Source organism: Monodon monoceros, unplaced genomic scaffold, assembly GCF_005190385.1.
Source record: "Monodon monoceros isolate NGI ecotype Baffin Bay Population unplaced genomic scaffold, NGI_Narwhal_1 Super_Scaffold_12, whole genome shotgun sequence".
Lineage (NCBI taxonomy): Eukaryota > Metazoa > Chordata > Mammalia > Artiodactyla > Monodontidae > Monodon > Monodon monoceros.
Window position 1 is genome coordinate 129,489,143 of NW_021703768.1, and position 27,985 is coordinate 129,517,127.

Genomic DNA, 27,985 nt, shown 5'->3' on the forward strand with positions numbered 1-27,985 from the left:
ATGATGGAATCAGAAGAAGAACAACGGCGCTGGAAGACAACCTTTTACTTGGAATTACCTAAAAGGTAACTTCATGTCCACTTGAATGGATCCACTAGTTCCAAAGCCGTGAAGAAATTAAGAGCCAAGAAGCCAGGTCTTAAAACCCATGATGAGATGACTATGATTAACAAGAGAAAGAAAAGAACTTTAGAAGAATGCTTCCAGATGTTTCAAATTATTCATCAGTTTACTACCAGCCCTGAAGATATTTTCATGGCTACAAAAGATGTTATTAAAGAATTCACAGATGATGGTGTCAAGTGCCTGAAACTAAGGAGCGTACCCAGAAGAGAAAATGCTATAAGGAATGACTTATGTGGAATCTGTACTTGAGAGTGTAAAACAGTCTGAAAAAGAAAATGCAGACACTGACGTTAGGTATTTGATAGCAATCAACAGAAGAGGTGGCCCTTCAGTAGCCAAGGAGACTGTTAAGCTTGCTGAAGAGTTCTTCCTTTCTACTGAGGATGCAGTTCTTGGACTAGACCTTGGTGGAGACCCTACCATAGGACAAGACTTCTTAGAACCTCTTTTAGAAGCTGAGAAAGCAAATCTGAAGTTGCCATTACATCTTAGAGAGATTCCAGAGCAAAAAAAATTAAATAAATAAAATTAAATAAAATAAAAAAACCTAAGTACCCCTGGATCTGCATCCTGATAGAATCGGGCATGAGACATTTCTCAGATCCCCTGAGGGAGGATCCCTGGATCTGGTGGACTTTGTGAGACACCATCAGATACCACTGGGTAAGGCTTCAGGTCCTGCAGACAACCCTCTGTTCCTTCTTCCCCCACCCCCAAGGTTAAAATCCATATGGAGGAAAGTACTGTTCTAAAAATATAAATATCATTTAGAAAAAAATGTTCTAAAGTTGGATTGGGGGGCAATGTGGTCATTAAGACTCCTGTCTGGACGTTTGGACTATGTGAACCCAGGAAAGTTATTCTCTCTGAGCCCCAATTTTCTCAGCTATACCACTGAGATGACAAAAATTAGACTGTTGGGAAATCAAAATGAAGTAGTACATTAGGAACTCAGCTGAGTGCTCTGTTCTTGGTAAGTATTCAGAGGTTTGTCAGGGCCACTGCTGTTGCTACTGCTGCTACTTGTCTTCCAGTATAATTATTAGGCAAAGTTGGGAGAGTAAGGCATTTTATGCAGAAGTGCACTTCTGAGGAGAAGTACAGAGATATGGAGAAACATCCTGCCCTAGGGTATAAAGACAATTCATGGCATTGGCAAAAAAGGCTATAGATACTTCATGCTAAGAGAGAGATTCCTCTGAACCAAGGTATAAAATGCTCAGAAAATGAGAGAGCTGGTGAAACCATGCTCCATTCCTGTTTTTAAGAGCTAAATGTCAAAGTGAAGAGTCCAGTGTATGTGCCTGAATCCAGTGTGTGTGTCTTTTCCACTAAACATACAGGCGAAGCTCTGTACGATGGCTGCCATTTTGTTCCCAGGAAATGATTCCCTGGGAGTGTGGGCTGCTGTCTCTTATTCTTTCTGGAGAAGAGTGGTGTGTCATTAGACATCCTTTGGTCTAAAAGTATGATACCCGTTTGGGCTCTATGTCTAGCCATCTAGTCTTTTCCTAAGGTTGCCCAAGTAGAAATGTGAAAAGATGTATTTGGTCCTTGTGACTGGGATTAGGGAGAGCGGGTGTGCTGGTATAGGTGATCCCTTAATTGGTCTCTTGCCATTGATCTTCATTGAAATACCTACTTTCAGTCCCTAAGACCTTATAGAAGTAGCCAACTAAAGTATACTCCAGAGTAGTTCATCCATCTCATCTCATACTACAGTAGGTCTCCATGGCCCATTAAAACTGCTTATCCTTCTCTTTACATCTATTATTTGAGTTTACCCTCCCTCCTGTCTTCTTCCCCTTAGGTCCCCTTGTGATGCTCCTACCACCCTAAATGGCTGGCAGCACTACCTACCTACCGCTCTCTTCCCCCCACCCCAAAAACCCTCACATGCACCCCATGTTTTTGGCCACTGTGATTTTTTTTTCAAACTGATCCTTCAACTTAAATGCCCAAATCCTATTATGATTATCAAAAGAGTCTGGGCTTATGTGCAGGTTGGATGTAGTAATAACTGGGGGATAACATAGGATTATTTGATTTCTTGTGTATTGGTTTTTTTTCCCAGAGACGACCTATTTGGTTTGAAATTTGCCTTAATTATGTCACTTCGGCAAGAGCAGAAGGGGATGGACTAGAAATCTCTGCGAGGCTAGGATGCAGGGTTTGCTAGATGGAGTCAAGAGTACAAACTTTCTAGTTAAGCATATTATAACCTGTGGGGGTAGTTTGCATTTTAACCTATGTACGTCCTCATTTAACCAGCTTTCAGGCTTTAAGCAACCTTGAAATTTTGGAAAACTTCTGGTATACAAATGCAGATGAAAGAATTACCATTCTTCTTACACCCTGCAGGGAAATGCATGTTGATTGTAAAACTGTATAAATGTCAGGTGAGTGATTTAACAGGCTTGGTTATTGAGCTTGTTAACAACAGATGTCAGATAAGAAAAACAGCAGGTGAGGGTAGATTGGAGGAACAGGCACTGGCTGCTGACAGAGGGAGGTGTGACAGCTGACACGATGGGAAGGTCCAGTAAAGACTACAGTCTCACCAAGTATGAAGCTGTCTGGGAACCAAAACAAACAAAAACAAATAAAACACCCTACGACCTTAGGAGCCCTTACAGGAGTTATCATATACACCAGTGGTCACAATCATTAATCAACAACCAGTTACCATATGTCTACTATGTACCACCGGGTTCCATTCCAGGAAATTCAGAATACAAAAAATTATAAAAAATAGAACCTTGCTCTGAAAATATTTACCATCTGCAACACCACCACATTGGCCAAGCTGAAGCTGTGTATATTAAGCTCTTTTTACAAATGTTGGGACATGCATAGAACCTATTAGGAGGTTTTTCTCTTGAAAATACGTAAAATTATTTAGCTACTTACAAGATAAATTTGTTTACTGCTTTCTCAAAGATGCCATTTCCTGACAATGCTAATAATGGAGGAATTTCAGAATAATGACCTCATAAAGTTCACGCAGCTGTCTCTCTGTGCAGACTTAGATAACACACAGCCATGACCTCACTCAGGCCAGGGGCAGGTTTTAATAGCTTGGTAGGACTATGGTCAGAAATCCAGTTTGGTATAAACTGTTTTCTCTCTTTACTGTTAACTTATTTAATGAAAGGAAATATCTCATTAAAGATGCATATTTTCCCCAAGATTCCATGGGGATGGGGCCGTGGTACCTATAGGTCATTAGACAAAATGAGAACGGAGTCTTGAGATAGATCAGGAACCCCCAAACTCATCCTTGTACTTCAGTCATTGGAATGCTTTGGTTATCGTATTCCATCATGCCAGTCATTTAGCGTTGAGGAGTCTTCTAGATAGTGATTTAGGGCATTTTCCCTGGGGAAAGAGCTCCTCTATAAAGGAACTTCAAGAAGTCCAAGAAGGTGGGCTCTGTGTCTGCTGAGAGACAGGAGAGGTAATCAGGCAGTGGCATAGCTCGTGGTACTGGGGAGTAAGATGATTTGCTGCCCACATCCTATGGAAGGTATGGGTGAGAGTGAGCATAATGGGACACTTATGATAGCAGCAGGCAGAACCAGGACCAGTCATTTATTTGAAATGGAGAAAGGAATGTGTACTTTCATCCCTCTGTCCACCAAACTTTTTTTAGGAAAAAAATGAGAGTAGGAGGAAATTAAGAGTAGGAAAATGTTATACAACCGCTTGGTCTTTCGAGCATCTTAAAATCTTTGGCAGGTCAGGAAAAACATGGTGAGAACGCTCAATGGAGAGTCAAGAAACCAGGAAAAAAAATGGTGAGAATGCAGAATTTGGAGTCAGGAAACATAAGTTCAAGTGTAGTTTCTGCGGCTGACACCCTTACTGTGCGATTGAGGACAACATTCCCCCACCCCAGAGCATCCACTCCTTGTCTGTCATATAAGGGAGTTAGATAAAGCCTCTATAGGTCCTTCCATTCCTGGCATCCTAGGGTTTAGTAATAAGCTAAAACAAGGATCTTGTTTTTTAATGTATTATAAGACACAAGGAAATGTATACAGTGAAGTGACCTATGAATTCTGCTGCACTTTAAATGTGAACTCGATGCAAATACAGAATGAAAAATCAGGGTGAAAATCATTACCCGCTGTAGGTTAGGAAGTATAATGTGGTTCTTTTGCAGCGGGAAGAATGAATCTTGCACAAGCTGAAATAAGCACTGAAAAATGTTGGAATAACTAGACACTATGGTAGTCTGGGCTTTCTTCCCCTTTGGTGAGACTTTTCTATTTTTGCACCCATGCTTAGATGGGGGACAAATATCCTTGAGATGCTACATGGGACAATGGTGCAAGCATGTAGAGGAATGTCAGGGCACCTGAGCAGAGTCATAAGTAATGACATCATATGTAGGTTTATATGATCCAGAGGACCTGAGGGTATACAGTCTCTGGTCAACCTGAGGTAGTATCTACCCGTCCTGAGAGATAGGAAAATTTATCCAATTGTTACACTTGAACTTGAGCTGAGAAGACAGCCTGGGAGACGGGAATTCATGATTACTGGGTGCCACAACATGTGTTAGCACTTGACATATTCTCTTTCATTTAATCCTTAGACTAAAAGCACCCTATCAGCAAACAGTTTTTAAACATTATTTGATTTTCTGATTCCTATTTGTAAAATGGTGAAATGAAATCTTAGAGAGGTTAAGTAGGTCTTAACAGCCAGTAAACAGTATAAGCTGAGATGGAAAGGTTCCCTGATTCCAAAGCCTGTCCTCTTCCACAATACCTCTTTGCCTCTGGAAGTCCTAGTTTCCACTCTAGTTCTGCCTTTATTTGACTGTGGTACCTGAAAAACAATCACTCAGGTTCTTGAATCTCAGTTTGCTCATCTGTTTAAAATCACATAAACAACCAGCCAACCAACCAAAACAGTGACTATGTGGCCTCTGTTCTTTCTCTATGGTTTGTGGATGGATATGACAGGGCTACAGTTAATTCACTGGGAACGGTGCCTCTCGGTCATGAAACATGGTGGCCCTCAACTTTAAGAGGGCTTTGTACAACCTGAAACTATATGTAAACTGTATCATATATTTATACGTCTGTACTGTTTTGGAAAAGAGTCCAAAGCCTTCCTGAGGTTCTCCATGGAATCTGTATCTCCAAATGCCCAAGAAACTTCCGATTAGCACATCTCCTTGTGGTATCTTCGAGCTCAAAACGTCTGTAACAAACTGAAATATATTAGGGTTTGGTACACGAAGGGAGTTCAAAGGCAGAACTTACACTTGCACCAGAGACTATGCAGTGTCACGGAAACAGACCCGGCAAAGAGTCGAGGATTCGGGATCCTGGTTTACTCTGCCTTGTCATTCAAAGAGATGCTAATTCCTGCCTATCTCTCTGCTTGTAAACAGTTATTATAAAACCAAATGTGATAACATGGATGAGAGCACTCTGGAAAAACATAAAGTATCCTGCAAAAGTAGGATATTAACTGTGAGATGTTAAAGTATCAAGTCGTTTCATGAGTTGTCAACTAAGAGGGAGAATTGCAAACTCCATCAGCAAAATTTAGAACCTCTGCTTTTTCATCCTTCTGCAAGGTCCTACAGCTGATACTTATGTGTAAATTTCCTTGACATTAATGAGAATCAGTTGCAAATACAGCTTGCAGGATTCAGATGGAGATCATCACCAATCCGGAAGCTGATATATAGAACTTAAGGTTTCTTCTCTAGGCAAGATACTCTTTATTTATCTCCTTTATTCCATTAGTCAGTGATCCTTAAAGAATGGTCCAGAACCAGCAGCATGAGCATTATTCATGAACATGTTAGAAATGCAAATTTTCAAGCCCCACCCCAGACCTACTGAATCAGAAATTCTGGGGGTGGGCAGTGCAGTCTGCATTTTAATAAGCTCTCCAGGGAATTCTGATACACTACATGCTCAAGTTTGAGAACCACTGCCGTTAAGTGATTATCCCAGGACAGACCTCCTGGGCTCATATGTTCGTTATGGGTACTCGAAAGAGAATGACAGGGTTCCAGTAACCTGGAAGAGTACCTAGTATAGTTCCCTAAAGGGCTAGTATAGGCAAGGTTGGGCTGGGGGACACCAGGGTTAGCAAACATGATAGGTGTAGCCCGAAACATCTCAAATAGACCTCTTGTGTATATGGCCCCGTGTTAGGTTTTACAGAGCTGAGAAAGAAGAATATGGCCCTGTTTCAAGGAATGCAACTCCTGGAAGATTCAGAAAGTATAGATACCCTTGGTACCCTTGCAGCCAAAGAGTGACAGCAATCCAAAATTAAACCATACATGTCTAAAAGTTAGCTCTGTGGTAAGCTTTCTTCTCTGAGCCTCGAAGTTATAGAACACAACAATAAATATGAAAACAACTAATGCTTATAAAGCATTTATCATATCCCTAGCCCTGTTTTAAGTGATTTTTATGTGGTGTTTTTATTTTTAGTGGTGTTACCTGTTTTCAGCTGTTTACCGTACCAGGTAAACAGGCTCTGAAAATACAACTGTGAGAGTCTAACTGCCCTCAGGGAGCTCACACACCAATGGGGAAAATCAGAAGAAATGAGCCCATTACTGTTCCAGCGAGATGAAGTGCAAGTTCAGGGTGTCTTCAGAGGCCTAGGTGAGGCAGCTACACTCAGTCTTATGCAAACAGAGGTTTCTCAGAGGAGGAAATGCCTAAATTTAGGCTTCCAAAGGATGAGAGGGATTGGTCATTTTAGGAGAAAGCTGAGATTTAGGGCACTTGGACAACTGTACTCCAGGTCACACAGGCTGTGAGTAAGTGGTGTGTTGGGATTTGAATTCAGGTCAGTCCATTTCCAAAGCCCTTGCTTTTAACCATTAAGGTTAGGCTGGAAAACAGGTTTTATCAAGCCTGTCAATCCTGACAAATTGGTACGGGCTTCCAGGAATGCTGATGATGAGGACTCTGAGGGCTCAACTGGAAAGAATGCCATGATCAATTAGTGATGTCTGCCTTGGGTACAGAAGAGGGGAGTGTATGCGTCATGCATTTGCTGACCCTGCACTGCAGAATACTGCCTCTAGGACTTAGCACAAAGAGGGACAGACCTGCAGAGCTATTTCTAATTCATGGAAGACTGTCTCTGACCTCAAGGAACTTATAGCTCTATGGCTATCAGTGGGGGCCTATTATATATTACCAGGAGGTAGTCAGTGACAGCTCAGGATGTTATGAGCTGATGGAGCATTCAGGGAGAAAGGGAATAAAGTTTTCTTTATTTTTTTTTAATTAAAAATTTTTTTTTTTAATTTTTTGGCCACACTGTGCAGTATGCGGGATCTCAGTTCCCCAACCAGGGATTGACCCTGCACCGCCTGCAGTGAACGCGCAGAGTCTTAACCACTGGACCGCCAGGGAAGTCCCTAAAGTTTTCTTTAAAAAGTGAACATGCTGATTAAGTGTAACTGTGAAAAACAAACAACAATAAAGAACAATCTTATGAATCTACTAAACTTCACAATTTGTAGGCCAATTCACTTTTCAATTTTTACTTCTGTTATTTCCATCAACATGGAAGATGTTAATATGATAGAAAATGGTACTATTCACAAGTAATGTGTCAAGTTGGTTCTATCATGCCCGGGGGGAAACTTAAATTTACAAATGCCACCCAAAAAGTATGCATTCAACATACCTAATGGCTCATCTGTGGAGTAGTTTGGAAGTTGCTATCAGTCAGAGGGATTGAGAGGGCGGCTCTTTAAGGCAAAGATGGTAATAAGTCAGTGCCAGTTTTCTTCACACATGGTTTATGGTATTAGGAGGGTGGTAGGTGAGCTCTTTGAAGGGTAATCAAACATTACTTTCACAGTATATTTGTTAAACCGCTGTATGCATTGAAACGACAACAACAGCAACACAACAAGAACAATTGGTCTTAATAATCAGAAGGAATCTGATGGGTACCATCAAGTCAGCCCGCAGTGGGAAATGACTGCTGGATGAATTTCCTTTGCAAAAAGTCTTTTTCAATTCTCCCTGTGTTAGCTTCACATTGAACTTTTATAAACACTTTTTATCCTTGACATTAACCATTTTTTAAGTGGCTCATGCATTGGACATAGAGATCAAAAGGAGAAGATGACCTCCCCCAAAGTCAGAGCTGTCTACCCTCTGGACACTTCTCCCCAGGAAGCCTGTGTTGTGAACACTCATCTCTCATTAACCATGACTTGGCAAACCAACATGCCACCTCATTTTCAGAGGCTCACTTGGTGGTTATGGGCAGCCTTGCGTTTCATCATCTGAACCAGTGGGGTGTAAACCTCAGCAGTCCCCCACCCCAGGGCTATGCCTGCTTATAGAGCTCCCCTAAACCTCCACCCACAGCCATCAGAAGCCAGCTTCTCACTGGTCCTCCTCCCCACCTCCCCCAGCATGTACATCAGAGATGATGGGGGAGCTTATCACTTATCACCGTAAGACTTACTTACCTCATCTTACTTTGGAAGACAAGATTTGACAGTACCAGGAATCAACACACTTTCCTGCTGACCAGGGCAGAATTCTCTCTGATTCATTTTACATTTTAAACATTATCTGAAACCTCAACAAGGGGAAAAAAACATGACAGTAGTCTGTGGAGAAGAGGCTCTGGGGCGCAGGCTGAGAAGGACTTTTAACTTTCTCATCCCTACCAGGTTAGATAATCACCTGGAGAACTGTAAGAAATGACCTCGATGTACAGGGACTGTGTACCTTTGTATCTTAGCATCGTCTATGTACAAATCCCAACACAAAGAAGGTGCCCTGGAGCCCAAGGTGGAGGATCTCCAGTTAAGATTACATGTTCTAAAAGAGGAAGAGAACCATTTAAAGCTTAACGTTGAGTACACTGAACTCTGAAGGTTCTCCTTTGCAGGGCTCCTGATAACATTCGTGCAGCAGAGAAATACCAAGTCAGTTCAGAGAAACTGCCTTATTGCCTGTGCAGTTTATTCACATCCTTCACCCCCAGTAGGCTTCTGAATACGTATCCCTAATACATCCCTCCTCTTTGAGCAGTTCTGCTCTCGAAGCTTAGCTGTGTGCTGTCACTTGTCCCATCCCTCTCTAATTCAAGTACATGGCTATTTTCTCCTCCATTCCATGGAGAGAGACACAGCCCAGTGCTTTGGGTGGAGCCCAGGGCTGCGGGCAGTAACAAACTCTGGTTTCCATACCTACTTCTGCCACTAATATGTTATGTGACTTAGGACAAGTATCTTTCCCCTCTCAGCAACCCAGTTATCTGGCATTAGTGCAGGATTGGCTAATCTCTAAGGAGCCCTTCCAGCCCTAACATTCTAGGTCTTCAAGGGAACTGGAATTCTAGGTTTGACTGAATTCAGTGTAACCAGCATTTGCCAACTTCTTCCTCTTTGGCATCAAGCATCACACCAGGGGCTACAGGGGATGTACTTATACGGGAGCTCTCTCTCTGAGCCACAGCGCTCACAGGCGAGGGGAGAGTAGGATGAGAAAAACAAGCTTACAGTTCTCTCCAGTGCACAGCAGAACATACTGTGTGCTATGAGCAAAGTACAAATGATTGCAGGGTCTAAAAGAGGCAGAAATTGCATCTATTTACGAAAAGTCAGAATCACACTTCACGGCATTTCAGATGAGCCTTGGCAGGGAGGGAATTCAGACAGGACACAGCTTAGTTTCTATAGCAACATATACTGAGCAGGTCTTTTGTGCCAGGCACTGCTAAGCACTTTGCACATAATAACCAATTTATTGCTGTCAGTCTTTTGAGATTGAGACTAGGATTATTCCCATTCCGCATATGAAGAAACTAAGGCAGAGATTACCTGAGTAACAGACCACAAAGGAAGTGGCAAGTGCCAGGATTCAAACCCAGGCAGGGGCCCTGGTGCCCAAGTCCAGTATCAGTCTGGTGGCTCTACTGACCCTGACATATGGAAAGCCACTGACCCTGGAGACTGGAGAACGAAGGAGATCTGACTGCAGAGATGAGTTTTATGGCCCTGGGCAAGTCCTTTCATGCCTCTGATCTCCAGTTTCTTATCTGTGAAATAGCAGTGCTAAGTACTGGCCTCACTGGGTGGTTATGATGATTCAGCAAAATGGTGGATATAGAAATCCTGTTTAAATGATACAAAGTCCTATATACTCTTAAATAATAGAAGAAAGCAGAAGGAGCAGTGTGAAGAAAAGTCTGGAGGTGGTCAAGGGCAAGGTATATTTAGGTACATGTTTACAGTAGAGTGTATGTCCAGTGGGTTCCACGAGCAAGTGCTACCCGATGGGTCCGGGCTGGGGTCTCTTCCCCAGAGTTGCAGCTTGGGTGGTTTACACCCAATGCCTCACTTCTTCTCATCTCTACCGGCTATGCTAGGCCTTGACCATGCTCCCTTAATGTGGAGAAAGACAAATCTAGCCAATTTTCCTTATGTTTTGTACTCCTGAAGCTCAGCCCAGAATGCCAGTGCAATTCTCCTCAGCATTTGAGTTCAATCACAGCATTTGAACACAAGGACTAGTCCCTTAACCCTCGGGACTAATATATACATTAGCACATTAGTTTCAGCAGAATTAGCTTTTGTAGGAGTGATGCTGAGGGACAGTTAGAATGGAGCGGAAGCTCATCTGCATAAAGAAATAGACTCATCTCAGGAATGTCTGTGTAGCAAGATGTGTTACTGTCATTCTCAGCACCGGACAAAGCAGCATCTTCAGATGGTGCCCAGGTTATCACAGGAACTGGTGCGAATGCTGAAGGGGTACACAATGGCTAAATCTAAGAAAAGGGCAGTAGTTCGAGGGATACTCAGTGGGAAATACACTGGTCTGGCGTCAGAAGGCTTGAGTTTGAGCCCCAGTATGACTGTTTTATGGCTGATTGACCCTGGAAATGTCATTTCTCCTCTCTGAGCTTCTGTTTTCTGTAAAATGGCACAATTGATAAAGATGCTCTTTAAAGCACCTTCGATTCTGAAAGCCTAAAACCGTGCAAGTTATTTTCAAGCAGAAACTTAAGTACCGCTATTCTTAGGCTCCCAACTAGACGCTACATGTGAGTAGGAGATATTGCATCTCTTACTAACGGCAGAGGTCAAATTTTCAGCTGCATGTTGCTCTTATCTCTCTTAGCGACCAGATGATGCTGTTTACAAAACACCAACAACAATGCGACAAAAGCAACTGTAGCAACAGACACAGTGGTAGCCAGGAACTGTGCTAGGAACACAATTTCAATGCATTTAACTCTCAGAGCAGCCCCATTGGGTGGGCATTGTTATTATTTCTATAATACAGATGAGGAAGCAAAGGTTTCAGAGGTACTAATTAACTTGCCCAAGAGATGGGAGTGGAGGACTGACTCCAGTCTGTCAATCGTCAAACCTTGTGCTCTTAGCCATCTAGATGTCCAGCCGGGAGTGAATATAAGTGTATGGACCTAAGTGTCCCAGATGGCCCTTGAAGCCGCCCTCCTTTGAAAAATGATCTCTAAAGATTTTTTCACAGGGATCGGAGCCTTTCTTCCTCAGGAAGAAGGAAATCACTAACTCCAGAGTAAGAGAACAGAACAAGCAATCCCTTCCCTAAAGTGAACTCTGATGATACTTATGTGGACAGGTCTCCACTGGAGGAGAGAGGGCCAGAGGAACAAGAGTGGCATGAGAAAAAGCAATCGCCCACCTTCTCAGTGATCTGAGAGATACTCCACACAGGAGTCCCTGACCTCTGCCTGGCACTGCTCAGTGACCCTAACCAAGGGCACAAGGAAAAGTACACGAGAGCTGGGGAGGGGTCACGGTCGACAGATTAGACAGAATGAAGAAACCAGCTGTGTGGACCAGCCTCACTTAGAAAGCATCAGTTTCCAAAGCTCTATTAAGTGCCGGGCACACAGAAATGTTCCTAAGACACAGCTCCTGTGCTCATTGTATAAGACAGGAGACAAAGGCCAGAAACTATCAAACTCTTAGAGGAAAACATAGGCAGAACACTCTGTGACATAAACCACAGCAAGATCCTTGCTGACCCACCTCCTAGAGAAATGGAAATAAAAACAAAAATAAACAAATGGGACCTAATGAAACTTCAAAGCTTTTGCACAGCAAGGAAACCATAAACAAGACCAAAAGGCAACCCTCAGAATGGGAGAAAATATTTGCAAATGAAGCAACTGACAAAGGATTAATCTCCAAAATTTATAAGCAGCTCATACAGCTCAATAACAAAAAAACAAACAACCCAATCCAAAAATGGGCAGAAGACCTAAATAGACATTTCTCCAAAGAAGATATACAGACTGCCAACAAACATATGAAAGAATGGTCAACATCATTAATCATTAGAGAAATGCAAATCAAAAACTACAATGAGATATCATCTCACACCAGTCAGAATGGCCATCATCAAAAAATCTAGAAAGAGGGCTTCCCTGGTGGCGCAGTGGTTGAGAGTCCGCCTGCCGATGCAGGGGACGCGGGTTCGTGCCCCGGTCCGGGAAGATCCCACATGCCGCAGAGCGGCTGGGCCAGTGAGCCACGGCAGCGGAGCCTGCGCGTCCGGAGCCTGCGCTCCGCAATGGGAGAGGCCACAACAGTGAGAGGCCTGCGTACCGCAAAAAAAAAAAAAAAAAAAAAAAATCTAGAAAGAATAAATGCTGGAGAGGGTGTGGAGAAAAGGGAACACTCTTGCACTGCTGGTGGGAATGTGAATTGGTACAGCCACTATGGAGAACAGTATGGCGGTTCCTTAAAAAACTAAAAATAGAACTACCATATGACCCAGCAATCCCACTACTGGGCATATACCCTGAGAAAACCATAATTCAAAAAGCGTCATGTACCAAAATGTTCATTGCAGCTCTATTTACAATAGCCAGGACATGGAAACAACCTAAGTGTCCATCATCGGATGAATGGATAAAGAAGATGTGGCACATATATACAATGGAATACTACTCAGCCATAAAAAGAAACGAAATTGAGCTATTTGTAATGAGGTGGATGGACCTAGAGTCTGTCATACAGAGTGAAGTAAGTCAGAAAGAGGAAGACAAATACCATATGCTAACACATATATATGGAATTTAAGGGGAAAAAAATGTCATGAAGAACCTAGGGGTAAGACAGGAGTAAAGACACAGACCTACTAGAGAATGGACTTGAGGATATGAGGAGGGGGAAGGGTAAGCTGTGACAAAGCGAGAGAGAGGCATGGACATATATACACTACCAAACGTAAGGTAGATAGCTAGCGGGAAGCAGCCGCATAGCACAGGGAGATCAGCTCGGTGCTTTGTGACCACCTAGAGGGGTGGGATAGGCAGGGTGCGAGGGAGGGAGACGCAAGAGGGATGAGATATGGGAACATACGTATATGTATAACTGATTCACTTTGTTATAAAGCAGAAACCAACACACCATTGTAAAGCAATTATACTCCAATAAAGATGTGAAAAAAAAAAAAAAAAGACAGGAGACAAATCCAGCCTTGGCTAGCGTTAATGCTAGACGCTAAGTGCCATAATGAAAGTCTAAACAACTTGCTCTGGGTGTAGAGTGGAGGGAGGATCAGACACAATTAACTCCAACACGAAACAGAAAGTGCTAAGCGCGCTAATGGAAGTACAAGCTAAAAGCTCCGGGAGCTCAGAGAGGGATGGATTGATTCTGACTGGGGTTCTCCCAGAAGCAGTGGTGTTTAAGTGGGATCTTGAAGGAGTGAAATGAGTGGAAAAGGGCCACAATGAAACTCCCTTCATCACGGGGTAGTCAGTAAAAAGAGGAAGTCGGTACGTCTATGTTTGCTTTTCTGAAGACAGAATGGCTACAAGCACGGAGTTGAAGTTCAGAATGACCTGATTTTGACTTCCAGATCTGCCATGTCTGTGTGACCTTGAACCTTGGTATCTTCCTCTGTAACAGGAGGTACTAGTATCTTTTTTGTGGGGAATAAAGAAATTAATTAAGACAAATGTTTAGTAATGCAAGTGTTTAGCAAATACTCAATGAATGATAGCTTTTACTCTCGTTATGATTCCTAACGCACTGAACATTATCTAGCTCATCTGGGCAACATCTGAGGCTAACCAGCCACTGCTGGATATTCAGACAACTTCCAGAATTAACTAAATGCACCTACATATTCCTTTGCATTTGCCTTCACCCTGTTTGCATTTTCCCTCTCCCCAGACCCTTGCAGAGCCAGCACCTTTGCCTACTGCTGAATCACAGTTTTGCTTTTTTGGTTTTGTGTTTTGGTGTTCTTGTCCATACAATGGACCAAATTATTGAGGTTTGTTTTCTCACTTCTTCTTCATGCAGTAAGGTTCTACATCGGACGGTACACACTTTGAGGTACATTCAGATCCAGCAGTGAATGCACAAAAGCCATTATCAGAGTCAGCTTCTCAGACAAAGTCCTGTCTGGTCCACAGCCCAGCTTTGCTCCGTCTCCTGTTCATCACCCTGCTGTGAGAATCATCAGGGGATGTTGGAACCACAGGGGACTAGAGTCAAATCTTCTGTTTTACCAGTGAGGACCACAAGGGCCAGAGACAGGAAGACACTTGTCAAATTTCTGCAGAGAGGCAGACAGGGGTGGGTCTGTGCATTCGACCCCAAGTGTGGGAACTCACTTGCCTGTGCACCCTGGATGGCTTCCTCTGACCTCTGTGCCTTTGCTCTGTAGACCTGAGCTCTGATGGGGTCAAAGATGCAGTTCCTTCCTTCCCTTCACCTCCCTCGCCCTCCCTCCTGGCTTTGGGTAAAGCTGGAAGGGGCAGCCCTCCTGAGGTCCGTGTTGTACCCACAGTTTCTGCTCCCACAAGCCACCTCAGATGCCTCTTACACACGCCATGTACTGACACGGGGCCTTAGAAGCTCAGAGCCCAGTTGACAGGCAGAGAGGTGAGAAGATTGAAAACACTTTAAACTGCGTCGACATTAAAGAAGTGAGAAAAGGGCAGGTGGGAAACGCTTGTGATGACCGACATCATAGAGAGGTGATAAAAATGAGGAGACCTTACGGCTTGCCTTCTCCTGCTCCCCTGAGACCAAGGAGACAACTGATTTTAACTTCACATGACAGGTCCCGCTGTTTGGTGGTGGTAACCAGGTTGAGGAGGATTCCAAAGCTGCACCTGGGCTCCACGGGCACGAAGGCTAGGGGTCACCACCTGCCCTGGTCTCCCTCTTGAGAAGGATTTGCCCTTTCCTCTGTATATACAGAACATGCTGAGCTTCTACTGTAGAATTTAGTTCATTTTCTCATGTCCTGTTTTTATCCATGGTTCAGGAGTCTGTCTTCCTCATCACATTAGAACATCCCTTTTAAAGACAGGGGCCTTGATTTCTGTTTTCCCCATACTGTATCGCATAGGATGTACTGAGTCAATACATTAATTATTCAGTGAACGTTATGATTAGATACACCGCAAGGTACTTTAGCTTAACAGTAACACCTCACCTTGTGGGATCAGACATACATAGGTGTGAATTCTAGCTCTGCCTTTATCAGTTCTGTGACTTCCACCTACCTGTGCCTCAGTCCTTCTTTTATAAAATAATAATAATACTAGTAATAAAAGTGTGTACTCTCTCAGACTGTTACAGAAATTTAGAACTGTTAATTACTTTAAAATGTGTAGTCTAGTTCCTAGCATTAAAGGGCTCAGTATACATAAGCAGCTATTAGTAACATCAGAAATCACCATCATCATTTGTTGACACTGTTCTTATGCTGGTAACCGGAATCCCCAAATCCTCAATCAGTCCCTGTCTTTCCTCAGATATGAGAGGGAGAGAGGCAAAGGAATAAACGGAAGGGGAAAAAAAAGAAAGAAACCCAATGTTTCTTACTCCGCGGCTGTTGCACTGAGCCACACTGTGGGCTGAAGGGCCCATGAAAGCTTCGTTCCTGAGGCTCTCCCCTAACCTTGGCTCTGTGGATCCCAGCACCATGGAAACTAGAAAAGACCAACCCAAGGCAATGAGGGGGTGGGGGCAGAAGTTTTGCCCAATTTCTCAAATAAGGCAGGCCCAAACTCTCCACTCAGATCTTCAGGGTGGAAGAGGTCCGACCTACCCATGCTCAAAGCTGCCCCCGGGTTGCCTAGCACGCCGAAGAAACAAATCCAGCAGCTCTGGCACTACAGCCCAAACTGGCCTCGCCACCTCCTTACCTGTTTTGGGGGGAGGCACTGAGGGAGGGGATTATCCTAACCCCCCCAAAAAACAGGGGGGTGGGGTAAGGTACTGGCATGACTGTAGTGGTGGGTGGTGTGCAGCTATGAGGGAGGTCACTAACATAATGCTTTAAAGTGTGTGTAGAGGGTATGGAGAAAAGCAGAAGCTGAAACACAGAAATGGTTACTGGATGTGGTTAGCGGTAACAGAATGTGGATCTGAAAATGACCATGCTGGCACAGCCCATGCCAGTCCTCTCACAGTTGAGGAAACAAAATTCTTCACCTAAGAAGTGAAACAGTCCCCCCACTTGTTTATTCATTTACTTGGCATTGACTGTAGCTCTGAATGCCAAGGACTATGTTGTATACTGGGTAGGCAAGCTGAGAAAAAAGCCTAAAAGAGGGATAGATAATCAACAAGCCAACCATCCATCAGATGCAGCGAAGTCTCTCGTAACCAGCTTCCATTCAACCATCTCTTTGGATTGACTTGCATTCTCCATCATCTCTGTAAACCCCACACCTTCTGGCAAGCAGCCTCTTCTCTGATCAGCCCATATATTTCTGCTCACATCAACTCTGTTGGAGGTGGGCTAGGAATCCATTCCCTTTGTTTCCAAACCTATTTATACTTCTGTGTTTTACTCATATTTTTGCAGTGCAAGCAGAAATTATGTAAACTGGTAAAATACAAATGCAAAAAAAAAAAGTTGTTTTACTTCTCTGGAAACTAAGTTAAATACTTTGAAAGGCTCAAAGATGAATCCCTAAAAACATGGTAATGCTAGGTGTAGGCAAGGCAACTATTAAAGGTCAGGTGCAAAACACAAAAAAATTCTGCACTTACATTTATTTTACGTCAAGTTCCCACTACAACAAAAGCTTGATAAATACATGTGCACTTAGGTGTTTTAAGCTAAAAGAAAATACCTGCGATGAATCATTTTTATGATTCTTTGTTTTAACCATATTTTTCAAATAGCTGAACCACAGTCCCCACTGCATCAGATAAAAGGGTTTTCACTGCAGTTGCGACTCGAGTAAAGTGCTGTGAAGGAAACAAACTGAATGTGGTTGACAGAGCACAGAGGATGACCTACTTAGGGTGGTCCTTGAAAGATGGGAAGAAGCCAGCCAAGCAGAAGTGGGAGAGAAGAGTTCGAGGTAGAGGGCACAGCATGGGGAGTGGGGGAGCTTGGTGTGCTGGAGGAGCTGCAGCAGTGGATGGGGAGACGGAGAGGATGAATGAAACTGTCCAGATCAGCAGGCAGACAAGGCAGACCTTTCCAGGTCATGCAAGGGAGTATAAACATTACTGAAAGCATGATGAGGACCATCTGGGAGCCCAAGGGGACGATGACAGGACCCCATTTCCATTTTTAAAAGAACACTGTGGCTGCTATGTGAAGAGTGGGGATGAAGGTGAGAAAAGGGAAGAGGGCAAGGTGGAAGCAGGGATAAAGGAAAGTGATAAAGGAAGCGATAACACGCAGTAAGTATAGTCGTCCCTTGGTATCCGAGGAGGATTGGTTCCAAGACCCTCCTCGGATACCGAAATCCATGGATGCTCAAGTCCCTTATGTAAAATGGCATAGTATTTGTATATAACCTATGCGCATCCTCCCGTATACTTTAAATCATGTCTAGATTACTTATAATACCTAATACAACGCAAATGGTGTGAAATAGTTATAAATACAATGTAAGTGCCATGTAAAGAGTTGTCGGCACGCAACAAATTCAAAGTTTGCTTTTTGGAGGTTTCTGGATTTTTTTTCCAAATATTTTCAATCCACGGTTGGTTGGTCTATGGTTGTGGAACCCACAGGTACGGAGAGCTGACTCTATGCGTGGTAAGGACTGACAGCACTAAGCCAGGGTGAGGGGTAGTGGGCTGTGGAAGTAAGTAGATACATTTGTGGCATCTTTAGAAGGACTTATATCCATGTTTTCTCTCATCAGTCAATCAGCATGACCAAACTTACAGCTAATTTTTGAAAGGCATCTGTGATCTAACGGGGGAAAAAAAACCCAGAAGTCAAGCAAGTTGGTTTTCTTTCTCTAGTTTGATAGTTGTTGGCTGTGTTACTCAGAGCAAGCCTCTTAACCCTTGGGAGCTCATCTGGATAAAGTGAATAATAATATCCTGTCCAGTCCATGTCATATTTGAGTTGTGCAATTTGAATAAGATGATGGCTGACGGGTGTACACTTTATAGTGAATGTAGGTCTTGGGTAATCTCACAGAGAGTAAGGCAGGTATTATTGCCCTCATTTCCCAGGCGAGAAAAACAAAATGTATTCAACAAACAAGTTACTGAGCATCTACTGTATCAAGACCAGGGCTAGGCTGTGCGACTTTAAAAATAAACCCAGCTCTGCCCTACAGAAGTTCACAGTCTGATGAAAAAGACAGTCATGAAACTGTGAAATTATAGACTATCAAGGTAAGTATAATACTAAGAAAGAAAGCACAGGAGAAACTCAGAGGAGAAAGTAATTTTTTCTGGAAGGGTTGGAAGGCTTCCCGCTGGAGTCAACATGTGATTGGGGTCTTGAAGGATGTGTAGAAGTTTTTCAGGGGCTGAGAGGCATTTGTGAGGAATGTGTGCAGAGGCAGAGAGACCTAGAAGGAGATGATTTGCTGCACACAGCAGTGTGGTCGTAGTCTCCAGTGTTTGGTGGGCTATTAAGGAATGAAGCTGGGGGTTGACATGGAGCTCTGTGGGTGCATTATGCCCAAGCAAAAAAAATAGTACAGGGCTTCCCTGGTGGCGCAGTGGTTGAGAGTCCGCCTGCCGATGCAGGGGACACGGGTTCGTGCCCCGATCTGGGAAGATCCCACATGCCGCGGAGCGGCTGTGCCCGTGAGTCGTGGCCGCTGACCCTGCGCGTCCGGAGCCTGTGCTCCGCAACGGGAGACACAGCAGTGAAAGGCCCGCATACCACAAAAAAAAAAAAAAAAATAGTACAGTAGCTTCATGCTTATGCCTTCTTCAAATGCTCTCAGCAGTTCTGCATTGTATCTGTGCCTGTGCCTTTTACTCTCTCCTTCCTCACTTACTCTTTTCCCCAGAATTAGTTTGAATCTCAGCCTTTCCCCTCCCACACACACTCCTGGATCTCAACTGAGCAGGAACATACAAAAAGAACACCTCTGGACAGTAAGAAATGCTTCTATTCTCAGAATTCCTTGTAGAATTCAAGGAGCCTGGACTGTTTCTTAGCAGGAGCCATTCATCCCATGTTTTGAGAAACCTTGAAAAGTGATTCAGATTTTGGTACAAAGGGAACTAAATACCGGGGAGTTGGATGCGGGGGAGGTGTCTCTGCAGAGAAGGCAGTTGGGCTTTTGCTAAAGAGTCTTGGTTGGAAGTTGTCTAGGAGACCTGAGTTCCAGTCCCTGGGCTGGACAGCGTGCTTCCAGGCCTCAACTCTCCCAACGGGAAAATGATAAATAAGGAAACGTGTACTTTTAGAGGTGGAAGAGCGTTAGAGCTAATTGAATCTCACTCTTCCTTTTTTTACAAATGAGGAAATGAACTCCAAAGGGGAGAAATAACTTGCTTAAGGTTATACGGAGAACTGGCAGCTTGTTCAGTCATTCACTCATCCATTCCATCCAAGCAAATGTCTTGGTGCCTCTCCTGTGTCAGGTACCTTGTTAGAGGCTAGGACTAGAGCAGGAGATTAAATAGTCATGATCTCTGCCATACTGGGGGAAATGAAATAATGACACCAATGAACAAAACATTAAAGGGGATAACTAAAGACAGAGATAAGCTATGATGGAAATAAACACGGTACTGCTATAGAGAATAAAAGGGCAAGAGTATAGAGAAAGCCTCTCTGAAGAAAGAACACTAAAGCGGAGGCCTAAAGAATAAGGAGTCAGCCACTGGAAGAGGGTTGGAAGAGCTTTCCAGGGGAGAACAGCATGTGCAAAAGCCCCAGGGCAAAAACGTTTGGACTGTCCTGAAAGGTAAAAGAAAGACCAGTGTGAAGCAGAGGCAGAAGGGGCGTGGCCTGGGAGCAGATGTGGTATAGGAGAGGTAGGAAGGGCTTACAATTTGCAGCCTTAAAATTCAAAGTGCCCTTATTAGTAAATTCTTGATTGACCTTCACATCCCTGTTAGGACAGAAAGGCAAGTACAGGTTCATAATAAGACTCTACCAGTTGAGCATTTGTTTAAAATTCCCTATTCTCAGTGTGCTTTTCTGAGACCTGGATTAGAAGAGCAGGAAAAGAAAAAAAAAGGTTGAGCTTTTCTTCTGTATCCATCTCTCACTTGGTTAGGTTTCACCTCGAGAAATCAGCCAAGGGCAGGGGTCATGGGTGAGTTCAGATATCAGATGGGGTAGAGTTTGGTTTCTGGCGGTGTCGTATGGTTTTGAGAGCCGGAACCTCTTGTTTTTGTAGCTTTATTTCACCCTTCAGTTCTGTCCTTTCACCTCCTCAGTGAATACACCCTCGCTGGAAAAATGAATTTCACTGATACAGGGCACCCTCAGGCAGTCATCTGCGGATTTCCGTGCAACTTTGCCTTGACGGACAGGTGCTAATCAAGTTCACGGTGTGCAGTGTATTGTAGGCTTGCCACTTGGCTTAGGAAAACCTATTTATATGCATGATTTTCATAGGAAAAGAATAGCAAATGAGAAACAAAATATTTTTTCCCACTCACCCAGGGAACGGAATCAAGATCGGCAAAGGACGAGTCTGGCCTCATTTCCTGAATCATTTACCTGGTGTTCCTGGCAGGGATAGTTCATACGTGAACCAGCAGAAGATGCTGTGTGATGAGGGGGTAGGTGGCACGGGCTGGTGACTGGGCCTGGGGCAGAGGAAGCTATGAGGCTGATCTCTCCCACAACCTTCTTCCCTTTGGCTAGCGTCCTTGCTTTTATCTATTCTGCTCTAGTTGGTTACTCTGCTAGTTCTCAAAGGCTGCACAGTGGCAGAGCTAGGTAGATGTAGTCCCTACCTGGACTTTTCAGTGAACCCCACCTCCTACCCCCAAATGAGACTGAGTAAGCACACACCCCAGCCCTGATCGGCAGCCTTGACCTCTACCCCAGAACCCAAGCCTAGAATGAGCCCTGACCTCAGCCTCAAATCCAATTTCCAACTTTGTCCAGCCCCTCCCCCTAGCCCCAGACGGAGCCCCTGACCCAGCACTCCTGACTAAGACCCTACATGTGCCTGAGCCTTGGCCTTAAAGGGTGCAGCCACAATGCCGTGCGTCCCCTGGTACATATCCACTTTTTAAATAAGACTCTGAAAGCACCTGTCCTCTCGAAGCTCGGGTCCCCCTTGCCATCTCATCAGAGAAGCCTTTAGCCAGGAGGCAGTGTTACAGCCTCCTCTAGCCCAAAGCCAGCGAGCGCATAGGAGAGGAGCCTGGAACTCAGAACCGCACCACCTACTTGGTGTATGACTGTCCTTGTGTCAACACTTCAGCTGGAGTCAGTCTGTGAGCTTCAAAACCAGTAGGGCTTTGAAGCAGCAAGCAGCAGCCTCAGTCGTATCGGGATGTCAGTGATTGAGCTGGACTCTCTCATGGCTCCTTTCCCCTGCCCTCCCCGCAGCGTGAATAACCAAAGCCACTGCAGAAGGATCACAAGACACGGAAAGAAGGACATGGGTTCACACCTGTGTCCATCATCCCCCAGCTATAGGATCCCTGGTTCCTCGTCTGTATGTGGGCTCAAGGGTCATCAGTCATGCCCTACCCACCTTACTGGGTATTCACAAGAGAAAATGGATGTGAGAGATTTAAAAATCATATAATACACTATGAGCAATTATTACCTCTCTCAAAATTTCAGCATTTCATCTCTCCTGCCATCCAGTAGCAGAATCGCATAGAGTAGGAGGTGGCCACAGGCCAAATCCAGCACAATGCCTGTTTTCGTAAATAAAGTTTTACATGGTAGATGAAGTGTCACACTCAGTTATTGACATATTGTCTTTGGCTGCTTTTGTGCTACAACAACATAGAGCAGTTGCTGCAGAGACTGCAGAGCCCTCAAAGCCTAAGACACTTGCTACTTGTTCCTTCACAGAAAACGCTGCTGACACCTGGCATAGAGGATCAGAGCAATGGCTCTCAAGTTGGAATTCCTGTGTTTGGACGCTGGATCTTCTACTTTGTGGCTATGTGACCTTGGGCGAGTTAATTGCCCTCAGTTTTTTCTCCAGAAAATGGGGATAATAACTGTCTGCCTACTCTATACTACTGAAATAGTAGTAAATGAGCAATTCACGGAAAGCACGTAGCGTAATCCTAGGCACACAGTGAGTGCTCAGTGTTGGCTGATATTACCATCAGGGGAGTGAAAGCTCTGGTTTGTGATGACAGACTTTCAGGGGACAGAGTTAGCGTGGTTCAAGCCACAGGCCGGGGAAGAGGACAGACCTGGATTCATATGCCAGCTCTGCCACTTATCACACGAATGACTTGTCAGAGATTAATCGCCCTGAACTTCAGCTTCCTCATGCATGAAATAGGAAAAACAAATATAGGATTGTTGTGAGGAGTAAATGGTAGTGCTTAGAACAGGCTTTGGCCTGTGGTAAACACTCAATAGGTGACGGAACTATAATAATAAATAAGATGAAGAGTAGTATTTTCCCCAAGTAGGCGCAGTCACCCAGAACAGATAGGTAGTGAGAGGTCTCCAGTATGCTGACGTCTCCAGGAAGCTCTACCTGTGGCTACTGACACCGCTGACATCAGGTTTTGCATATTCCAAGCACATGTAAATTCTGTAGACTTCAAAGTGGAGTTGGGCAGACAGCTGCCTCTTAGGAGGCTTTTCCCTAGGCTAACAGGCCCTCAAGATCCAGTACCTTTTAGCACTAACAATCTATGACCCTATGATGGTTCTTGGGTTAAGTGATACGTCAAGGAGGACAGCACACGTGTGTGTGTGTGTGTGTGTGTGTGTGTGTGATTATATGAACTATCTCTGAAAGATCCTCTTCCTGTAATACTACATGGCTGCATAGTTTGCTATGCAGGGTGAAAATGCCCTCGTTCTGAATCCCTTAGACATCCTAAGGATTGAATTATGTAATGGGATGTAAACCTTCTTGCCAGGGAGCACTGTCTAAGGAGACTGGGTGTTGTGCGTGGAGTACATTAAGGTTGCCCGGGTTCTGGACGCCAGCCTAGGAGCACAGCTCTCATTCTCTACTGGCTTAAGATAACAGGGAGTGACAGAGTTCGGTGGGCTGAAGCAGGGGGAATTTGGACAAGGGGCAGGGGATAATGCATACCCCCCCAAGCTCATGGTTGTGAGACGGTCAGCTAAATTTAGAAGACTGTGAAACAAGTAATATCACCAAGCATTTATGTTGATTCCCTGCCCAGCTCTACAGAGGATACATCACATTGTACATACCAAGAAAAACCATAGAGTTGAAAGGCCTCTGCCTTCAAGGGAGCCTACACCTCAACTGTGGATGAAAGATATAAATACACAAAACGTCATTTAATAATATAAAGGAAGAATAATGAGTCCACCCAATGCAAGAAATGCCATGGAAGCAAGATTAGGTCAATTGTCAGGAATAGTATCAATTGATTAATATAGGTGGATGATCTGCATTCATTCATTCTTCATTCTCTCATTTACCAGGAATACTCTGTAGTCATTGTGTGATGCCCTCTAGGGATTGTAAAGAATAAAATAAGCTTTATGAAGGCAGAGGCATCGTCTATCTTATTCACCACTCTGCTCCACAGTGTCTAACCCATTAGGAGACAGGCCACAGCAACTGAATTAGAAGTAACTCCTTACCTAACTTGGGTGTTCAGATGCACGTGACATTTACAGAGCTCCTTTATGGTCTCAGACTTTCACTTATATTATAAAATACTAGAAAATGCAAATTTAGTAGACACCTGTTGGTTTGATATGCCTGACATCCATCTTCTCTCTGTCCACAATGTATTCATTTTCCTTTGGCAAGATTACTTCCTTAGTAATCTTAGGAAGATAGTTAGTTAGTTTCCCTGCCTTCCCTTGACCAATGGATGACTCCCAACCTGAAAAAGGCCAGTCTCGAGCTGTGTGGAGCAGTGATCACAAATGGCTGGGGCAACAGTGACACTCTGAAGATACCGTCCATGAAATTCTCACATCTAGATTCCCCGAGCTCCTGCAATTTCTGTCTCTCTAAGGTCCAGTCTTTGAGCTGAGGGTCCCCCTATCCTTTCTTCTTTTGTCTTCAGTTAGCATGCATTCATTTCTGTTCCCAGTGAAAGAACTCACACTAATAAAACATGAGGCCTTGATAAAAATTTGTAAGGGGCATAAACTTCTAAGGACATTTAAGAGAGGGATGGAGACCTTTAGATTACAGTTAGAAATGGGGAGGCATGAGAGGTTCACAGAAGAGGTGGCATGTGAGCTGAACTTTTAAAGAATGGAAAGAACGTGGAGAGGAAAACGGCAGAAGTCAGGAAGGCTGTGCAGGCTAGAACAAGAGCGTGGGCAAAGGCCCAGAACCTAAAGCAAGCCAAGAAGCATCCAAGAACAGCAGCATCTACACTAGAACCTGATGAACTCACTGGTCCATTTCTACAGCCCCATTACACTTGAGTCAGAAGATGTTCCCTTTCCCATTTTCCATTCACTCATAACCACCTTCCCCTCTACTGCGTCTCCTCCATTGCCTTGAGCTATAGGATGTTAGAGCTGAAAGGTCTGGTAAGATCAGCTAGTACTGACCATCTCAGAGCAAGGTGATGTTCTAGGATCTGCAGGTACCCAAGCCACACATGAAGTACCATACACCTTAGGGGAGCATTAAGTTTACTCAGAGTTATATGATCTGTTTTTCTTCACCTTCATTTCTACTGCTTTTCTCCTTTGTCCTACACTATGTCTACCCTGGCTTTCTATTTCTCAAACTCCTCAATCTTTTCCTGAACCTTATTAAGAGCCTTTGTACCTTCTGTTCCTTCTGCCTGAAACTGTTTCCCTGGCCCTTTGTCTGGCCAGCTTCTTTTTATGGATCATTTTCTCAGCTTAAATGTTAGTGCCACAGAGAGGGTCTCCCTCACCGTCTTATCTAAAGTAGCCCCTCCAGTCACTCTCACATCATCCCATGTTACTGTCTTCGTAACACAGTATCCCAAATAATCTTGCTGATTTGTATATCATCCCTCTCCCCTCTCTCGATCCTAAGCTCCACGATGGCAGGTTTTCAGTGTTGTATCCCACTGGCACCACTGCTGTCTAACATACACCATGTGCACAGTAAACATTTGTTGGAAGGGTGGATGAGTAGACAGATAGAAGAAAGAGAAATTCCCTGTCTATAGAACTAGACATCTCCAATGAGTATGGGCGTTTTATTGGAGGTATTTAACACATACACACACACACACACGCACACACACACACGAGAAACACTGATTTAGTGTAAACTTCATTGTCCAGATGGGGAAAATGCAGCCCAGAGAGAAAAAGGGGCTTGTTCATGGTTCCAGATTTGCTTCTTTGCGTTTACTTTTCCAGAACCATGTCAGGCACCTGAAGAGTTTTCCAGCAGAACCTACAATCTCTCAGTCTGTTTGTCCTTCCGCTGTCCCTGGTTTCATATGTCAGCCCACAAGGTGAGTCTAATTCCAGGACCACTGAGCCCAGCCTTGATCTAATTCTTAGCCTCATATACCGTGTCACATCTCAGTGGCTTTCAGTGCCTGGTAATTAACACTCATGTTTCATAATAAATGCACGAATCTGAGCAGGGGAGGATGCCTCCTCTTCCGCATCTCCCTCTGCTGCCCTGTCCCAACTGGGCTCCAAGGCCAGGGTGAAGAGAAGCCCTATGAAGCTGAGATGAAGCCGAAGCCAAAGGAAATGCAACATGGACACGAGACTCAGGGGCTTAACTTCTCTAGTCCTGGCAAGGCCCTTGGCAATCTGGTCGCCACCCCCCCCCCAACTCTGTGCCAAAGTCCCCACCCTAGTTGTACTGGCTTTTCTGGAGTTTCTCTAAGGTTCCTTCATCTCTCTTACCTCATTGCCTTTGGATAAACTGGTCCCTCTACCTGGATATTGACACAGGTGCTTAGTACTGTGCGTGCCTGTAGTAAGTGCTCAGTAAACACTGGCTATAATGGTAGTTACGACCACTTATTCTATGTTTAAACCCCTTATTACTCTCTCAAAATAACCTTTCTTTCCCTTAATTTAAAACTTACTGGACTTCCCCGGTGGTGCAATGGTTAAGAATCCGCCTGCCAATGCAGGGAACACGGGTTTGAGCCCTGGTCCGGGAAGATCCCACATGACACGGAGCAACTAAGCCCGTGCGCCACAACTACTAAGCCTGCGCTCTAGAGCCCGTGAGCCACAACTACTGAGCCCACGTGCCACAACTACTGAAGTCTGTGCACCTAGAGCCTGTGCTCCGCAACAAGAGAAGCCACCGCAATGAGAAGCCCGTGCACTACAACAAAGAGTAGCCCCCACTCACCACAACTAGAGAAAGCCCACGTGCAGCAACAAAGACCCAACGCAACCAAAAATCAATCAATAAATAAATAAAACGTAGAACTCTTGTCTAAGCTGTGAGAAGGCAGAAGACACACCTGTCTTGTGTCATCCCTGCATCCCAGTTTTCTGGCAATATTAGTTTCTGGTGCTCAAAAAATATTTGTTGATTTAACAAATGAACAATAAGGTTTTATCTAGTAAATGACAGAGAAGCCCTGGACATGTCTCAGAACCCTAAATAATTGTTGTTTAGAGGAGATGGGGACAATTTATATCTATTATGGTAATTCACTACATGTCACTACCAGATCTTGGATGCAAGAGAGTGTAAGGGGATGGAGGGGCACTCTTATTGTCCTCTGAGCGACAGAAATAAAGCACATTTGATGTCACAAGGTTAGAGTCAGAGCAAGAATGTCATTCCCACCTGTAAGGATAGAATTATTGGAGAAGCACGTTGAGTGTCTAAAAGTCCCCCCACCTACACACACACACTTTCCATCTCCCTCCCCCAGAATGAAGCCATCCTGTCACCTCATTATCCACTATTTACCATGAGGCTGCCACATTTCCAGGGACTGCAGCCAGGAGCCAAGGAGGAATGTCAGTGTGAGAGGCCTTAAATGAAGACAATAAAAAAGAAGTTGCTAATACCAGGAGTTCCCTCCCTGGGAGAGAGCTGTCAGGGCGAGTGCCCAGGGCTGGGAGATTTATTGATATTAAGTGGATGGTGCCTTAACCAGGAGTGCTTATCAAAGAGGTTTGAGCAAAGCGATGATGGAATTGGACAGCCCGCACCCGTGCAGAGCGTGGGTTTTCCTGCCCTTGCCGGTGCCTGCCCTCCTGCCTCCCCAAGAGGGAATTCCTGGCCTCGTTTTTTACTTGCTCTGATTGTTGGACACATTCCGCTACAGAATCTCTTAGAGGCAGGGACCTCGGAATCTGACACTCTGGCAGGGTTCCCTGAACGTGCGACAGCTTTTCTCTCTGCCAGGTCTTTGCTGTCGCTCTCCCTTCTACCTGAAATACCCTTTATGCGCAAGCAACTGCACCATACTCCCCTTACTCCCTGTCCTGGCTGATGCCCAATTATCTTTCAAGGTCAAAGCTGGCACTTCCTCTTGGAAGCCTTCTCTGAGGTC

The 27,985-nt window shown here is 44.3% G+C and overlaps 1 protein-coding gene and 1 pseudogene across 2 annotated transcripts in view; both read left to right on the top strand.

The window, feature by feature from the left end:
• On the top strand, nt 1-27,925 carry LOC114891686 (annotated as a pseudogene).
• The window catches only part of GRIA1 (glutamate ionotropic receptor AMPA type subunit 1), a 306,294-nt gene that overhangs the window by 128,780 nt on the left and 149,529 nt on the right, over nt 1-27,985 (top strand). The window lies entirely within an intron of this gene.